The sequence below is a fragment of the Chiloscyllium plagiosum genome, chromosome 15 (assembly GCF_004010195.1).
Source record: "Chiloscyllium plagiosum isolate BGI_BamShark_2017 chromosome 15, ASM401019v2, whole genome shotgun sequence".
In the NCBI taxonomy this organism is placed as follows: domain Eukaryota; kingdom Metazoa; phylum Chordata; class Chondrichthyes; order Orectolobiformes; family Hemiscylliidae; genus Chiloscyllium; species Chiloscyllium plagiosum.
The window spans coordinates 32253379-32259378 of NC_057724.1; positions in this window are offsets into that span (position 1 = coordinate 32253379).

The window sequence follows — 6000 nt, forward strand, 5'->3', positions numbered from 1 at the left end:
ATGTTCTATTCAGAGGCAAACACATAGTTCTAATAAAAAATCATTGACCTGAGTTTAACTCTGCTTCCCTGTCCCTAGACTTCACATTTTTCTGGTTCAGATTTTCAGCATCTGTAGTATTTTGCTTTTGATATTGTATCCATACACATGAGATCAAATGAAATAAGTTCAAATTCTGAAGACAAGAAAGAAAAACAAAATGCTGCAAGTAGATGGTGAGCCAATGAACATTTAGAAATTGACTCAGATATCAAAATATCCTTGGACTCCTCCATCGCCAGACCATAGCAACACGACGGTTGGAGGAAGAGCGCCTCATCTTCCACCTAGGAACCCTCCAACCACAAGGGATGAACTCAGATTTCTCCAGTTTCCTCATTTCCCCTCCCCCCACCTTGTCTCAGTCAAATCCCTCGAACTCAGCACCGCCTTCCTAACCTGCAATCATCTTCCTGACCTCTCCGCCCCCACCCCACTCCGGCCTATCACCCTCACCTTGACCTCCCTCCACCTATCGCATTTCCAACGCCCCTCCCCCAACTCCCTCCTCCCTACCTTTTATATTAGCCTGCTGGACACACTTTCCTCATTCCTGAAGAAGGGCTTATGCCCGAAACGTCGATTCTCCTGTTCCTTGGATGCTGTCTGACCTGCTGCACTTTTCCAGCAACACATTTTCAGCGCAGATATCAAAATAGTCTATTTTTAGGGAATGACCATCTCCAGTAGGAGACGATCTAACCATCAGCACTTGATATTCAGTGATGTTACCATTGGTAAACCTACCCCTCTCCTGCCCCACTGTTGACATCCTGGGGGTTACCATTGACCAGAAACTCAACTGGACTCACTACATAAACACAATGGCTCAATGGCTACAAGAGCAGGTCAGATGCTAAGAATTCTGCAATGAGTAATTCTTGATTCCCCAAAGCCTGTCTACCATCTTCAAGGCACAAGTCAGGAGTATGATGGAATACTCTCGACTTGCTTGGATGGGGCAGCTCCAGCAACACTCAAGAAACTTGACACCATCAAGACTTGATTGGCACCACATCCACAAACACACATTCCAAGGGCTTCAGATACATGGGAATACCACCACCTGAAATTTCCCCTTCAGTCCACACACCATCCTGATTTGGAAATATATCACTGTTCCTTCATTATCACTGAGTCAAAATCTTGGAATTCCCACCCTCAGGGCTCTTTGGGTTTACCTACAGCACCTGGACTGCAGCAGGTCAATAGACCAACTAACCAACACATTCTAATGTGCAACTAGTGACAGGTCAGCCAGCAATGCCCGAGTCCCACAAGTGAATTTAAAAAAAAATGGGAGGACAGTGATTTGGTCAGCAACGACTATGAGGTAAGCTGTGCAAATGGGACCCACTGCTGTTCCTCATGATTGCACAGAAGGTGAAGTTAGCATTCAAAGTTCTACCTTTTCGTTGGTGATCACTGGCTAATCAAACAATTTATTAGAAACTGCAACACATGACATTAAATTTTCAATGCGAACATAGTCTATCACAGAATCCTAAAAGAGGTAATCCACCCCACAATAATTGAATTATCCACCATACTTGAAAGAGACTATTGGAATGTGTGAATAAACTCATTCTAAAACTGTGGGCAGATAGTTGAAGACATTAAAGGGAAGATACAATAAATATTTGAGGAATTTAGTAATTGCGAGATGTTAGTTTTTGCGAGCATTCAGACAGACTGCGGAACTATTTCAGTTTTGAGCCTTCTTACATTCCTATTTTCACCTTCACCCTACTTCAATCTGTAAAAACAAGTTATACAAATACTCAAGTCTCCTTTCTCAATCAATAAAAGTTCAGTTCCTATTAATGGGTCAACTGATTCTGAATTAATAGCTCTATCTGAAAATCTGTTTCAATATTATAATTTACCTGTGTGGCAAAAGATTTTCTAATTTCTAACTTTGCTCGAGGCTTTTTAATATTTCACTTGCTTTCTATGCCCATTACATAAGTTAAGTAGTTACTTTAAAATGTTAACTTTATCTATATTTTTCATCATTCAAAAGAAAAGGATATTATGAGGATGTAACTGTAAATTCTTCTGGGGGAGAGTGAATAACCAGAGCTCATGGTCGACTTTGATGCCAAAAGTACTGGTAGGAAGAGGGATGTAGTGAAGCAGTCATAATTGTGGGAGTCCAGTAAATAAATAAAAAGTTCAATCTCTGGCTTAGTCCTAGTGTCAGATGCAAGCGCACACAGAAATTGAAGGATAAGGCAGAATAATATACTGGGATGATGATGCAGGAGGGCTTTAGATTTGTGGGTCATGAGGATTGTGTCTGTGGTAGCTAGTATGTGGACAAGATAGATGAGCTCCACTCGAATAGAATTGGGACTGACAGGTTTGCAGGCCATTTTGGTAATGCTGTTGTCAGGGCTTTAAACAACTTGGCAGAGGTGTTGGAGTCAAGAGTGAATATTGGAAAGGAATACCATGGTGCACAAAACACTTGAAGAGACTGATAGCATTGGAATAGGGAATAGTATGTTAATAGATGAAGTCAAAAAAAAGGGGAAATCAGTGAAGTCTGAATCAGGGTTATACTGTGTGTATGTGCATGCTGGGAGAACAGTGAATAAGCTCGGTGAATTGCAGGTGCAGTTTGCCATGTGAAATATGATGTTGTGGTGATAACAGAGACCTGGCTTGAGGAAGGGCAGGACTGTTGTTAAGTGTTCCTGGGTACAAGATGTTCAGAAAAGATAGGAAAGGAGGAGAGGGTGGAGGTATTGGTTAAAGCAGTATTATAGTGTTGGAGAAAGAGGTAGTCCCAGATGTTTCAAGTACAGAATCTATTTGGCTACAGCTAGGGAACAAAAAGTGTTTAATTACATTGTTTGATGTACACAATAGATCACCAAGAAGTGGAAGAATGAAGAGAAACAAATCTTCAGGCAAATTGCAGAGAGGTGTAAATGTTTTAAGGTCATTATAATAGGGACTTTAATATCCCAATTATAGACTGAGATAGTGGCACTGTAAAGCGTAGAGAGGGGTAAAAGTTCCTAAATTGTGTTCTGGAGAAGTTTTGACAACAATATATGTCCATTCGAAAATAAAACATTGCTCAACCTGTTACTTGGAAATAACATGGGCCAAGTAGATCAAATGTCAGTAAGGGAACATTTAGGGCACAATGATCATTGTAGAAGAAGGTTTAGGATGACAGTGCAAAAGAATGGTGATCAATCTAGGATTCGAATAATTAACTGAGGGACAGCCAACTTCAATGGAGCCAGAGCTGAACTAGGCCAGATAGACTGAGACCACAGTTTGGAGGGAAAATCTGCCACAGAGTAATGGGTTGCCTTCAAAAAAGTAGTTCGGATATAGTCAAAGTATATTCCTTCAGACTGCAAAATAAGGGCAAACAAATTCACAGGTTCCTAAATAAAAAGGGACATTTAAATTAAGACAAAGAAGAAAAGGTATGCTTATTTTAGGTATAAAAATATATTTGAGAACCAAGCTGACTTTGAATCATTCAGAGGGGCATTTCAAGGCCATTCAAATTGGATTTGGCCTTTAGATTAAGCAGTTTGGGTCAGCTGCTGTCTGCCCAAACCAGTACAACTCAGACATACTCACAATTTCTAAATAAAACTTTTTTTCTGTACTGTAGGAACTTCTAGATTGCTGTTACCCTTTGTTTGTTGCTACTCCCCTTGGCCTTTACACTTTTAAGGTTGGTTTCTTTATTTGGATTTCTTAACTTAAATGAAAATGTAATAATATGCTATCTATATATAACACAAACAAGGTACTTAAATTCAGTTTACTTGTAGATCTCTGGTGGATTTATTTATCACTAATCAAATATATACATTGCAGAGTAATCTCCAGACACAGCCTATGCCTTAAACATCATACTGCAGAGAGCCTATGATCACATGATAATGTCTAGGAGAAAGTGAGGACTGCAGATGCTTGAAATCAGAGTCAAACAGTGTGGCACTGGAAAAGCACAGCCAGTCAGGCAGCATCTGAGGAGCAGGATCCACCTCTATCTACCTATCGCATTCCCAGTTACCTTCCCCCCCAGCCCCACCCTGTTCCCATTTATCTCTCAGCCCCCTTGTCCCCCCTCCCCGACATCCCTGATGAAAAGTTTATGCTCAAAACATTAATTCTCTTGCTCCTCGGATGCTGCTTGATTGGCTGTGTTTTTCTAGTGCCACACTTTTTGAATGTGATAATGGCTATTTGGCTTATTTGCATGTTGAGCTTTCAAAGGAACACACACAACAGATGATAATGTATCACCTGACATTTAGCATTCCTAATGAAGGGCTTATGCCCAAAATGTCAACTCTCCTGCTCCGCGGATGCTGCCTGATCTGCTGTGCTTTTCCAGTGCCATAGTTTTTATTTTGATCTCCAGCATCTGCAGTCCTCAATTTCTCCTCGGTGAAAAGGTAATACTTTATATAGTTATATAGATAGTACCTAAAGTCTGTTTCTACCATGAACGCGTTATTTTTTGTCTATACCACGAATGGGAGTGATGCATTGCTTGATTATTCCTCTTGCCAATTTATTGGAAGCTTTCCATTGCATCTAATAAAAATCTGGAGAGATGTAAAACTGGCATCCAATTCACTATAATCTGTTTCACACTAGCTGGCAATGCTAAAATCTATCACTGTATATACATTTTAAATGTATTTCATTTTGCATCCACAATGCTTGTTACTCTTATTGGGGCTCACTGAAAGCTTTAGAGGAATAGTTTTATACAGAGAAATTATAATTAGGGGTCTAGAAAACTGTAAGAAATTCACTGCAACTTAGAGTTAATTTACTTTCAGAAGACATGTCGCTGCATAGCCCACACCTAGCATACTTAGATCAGGCAATTTTAGTCTTAGCATATAAACTCTAAATTTTATAGAAATTATTTGCCACATGCATGTTGTCAGATTTGGCTACTGCTGTCAGTTTTCGGTTTTCTTTGGTGTGCTGCTGTCTCAGAAAAGGACAAGGCTTGTCGAATGTAGCAAATGTTTGTTATTTCTCTGTGATAAGCACCAAAAGTAAAGTCTCTTGGTGATACAGCAGCACTGAAATAACAGACCTCTTGAAAGGAAACCTTGCAATAGGTTTCTTCTTTAAGCTTTGTTCGTGTTTTCTTAAACCATTTGCTGTATTTTGCTTTATGCATTGATTAGTTTTGCCAGCAAGGCCTTCATACTTCATGTTTAATTATCATTATTTTGCTTCATTAGTATTAATTGCTGTTGAGTTTTGTAGCACGCTTTTAAAAAAGTTGAGGATTAATATTGCTCATGGGTTCCAAGTGCATTGCCACAATTGAGATTAGGAAGAGGAGCTTGCAATAAGTGAACTAATGCAAGTGCAGTCAGTCCAGAGATATTTTAATTTCACCCATCAATATAAAAGCAGTTTGATTTACAGACCCCACAACATGTACCTCCACTTCACAGAGCAGGTGCAAAAGAATTAAAACATAAGGACACATCCTCTCTAATTTATTTTGCCTTTCATGCATCCATCCTTAGCCACAATTCACTCATTTACCACCTGAACCTTAATTCAGTCTCATTCACTTCTGAATGTCCACTTCTTATCTATGAGATCTGTGAAGAGAGGTGTGCTAGTTATTAAGTTTGTTTCCCATTATTAGAAGTATAATTTCTAATAAATAGATACGGAAAACACAGGTTATTTTTGCCAAAGGAAAAGAAATGCAAATTGGCCATGAGAACATATAGGAGGAGAAAGTGAGGACTGCAGATGCTGGAGATCAGAGCTGAAAATGTGTTGCTGGAAAAGCGCAGCAGGTCAGGCAGCATCCAAGGAACAGGAGAATCGACGTTTCGGGCATAAGCCCTTCTTCAGGAATGAGGAAAGTGTGTCCAGCAGGCTAAGATAAAAGGTAGGGAGGAGGGACTTGGGAGAGGGGCATTGGAAATGCGATAG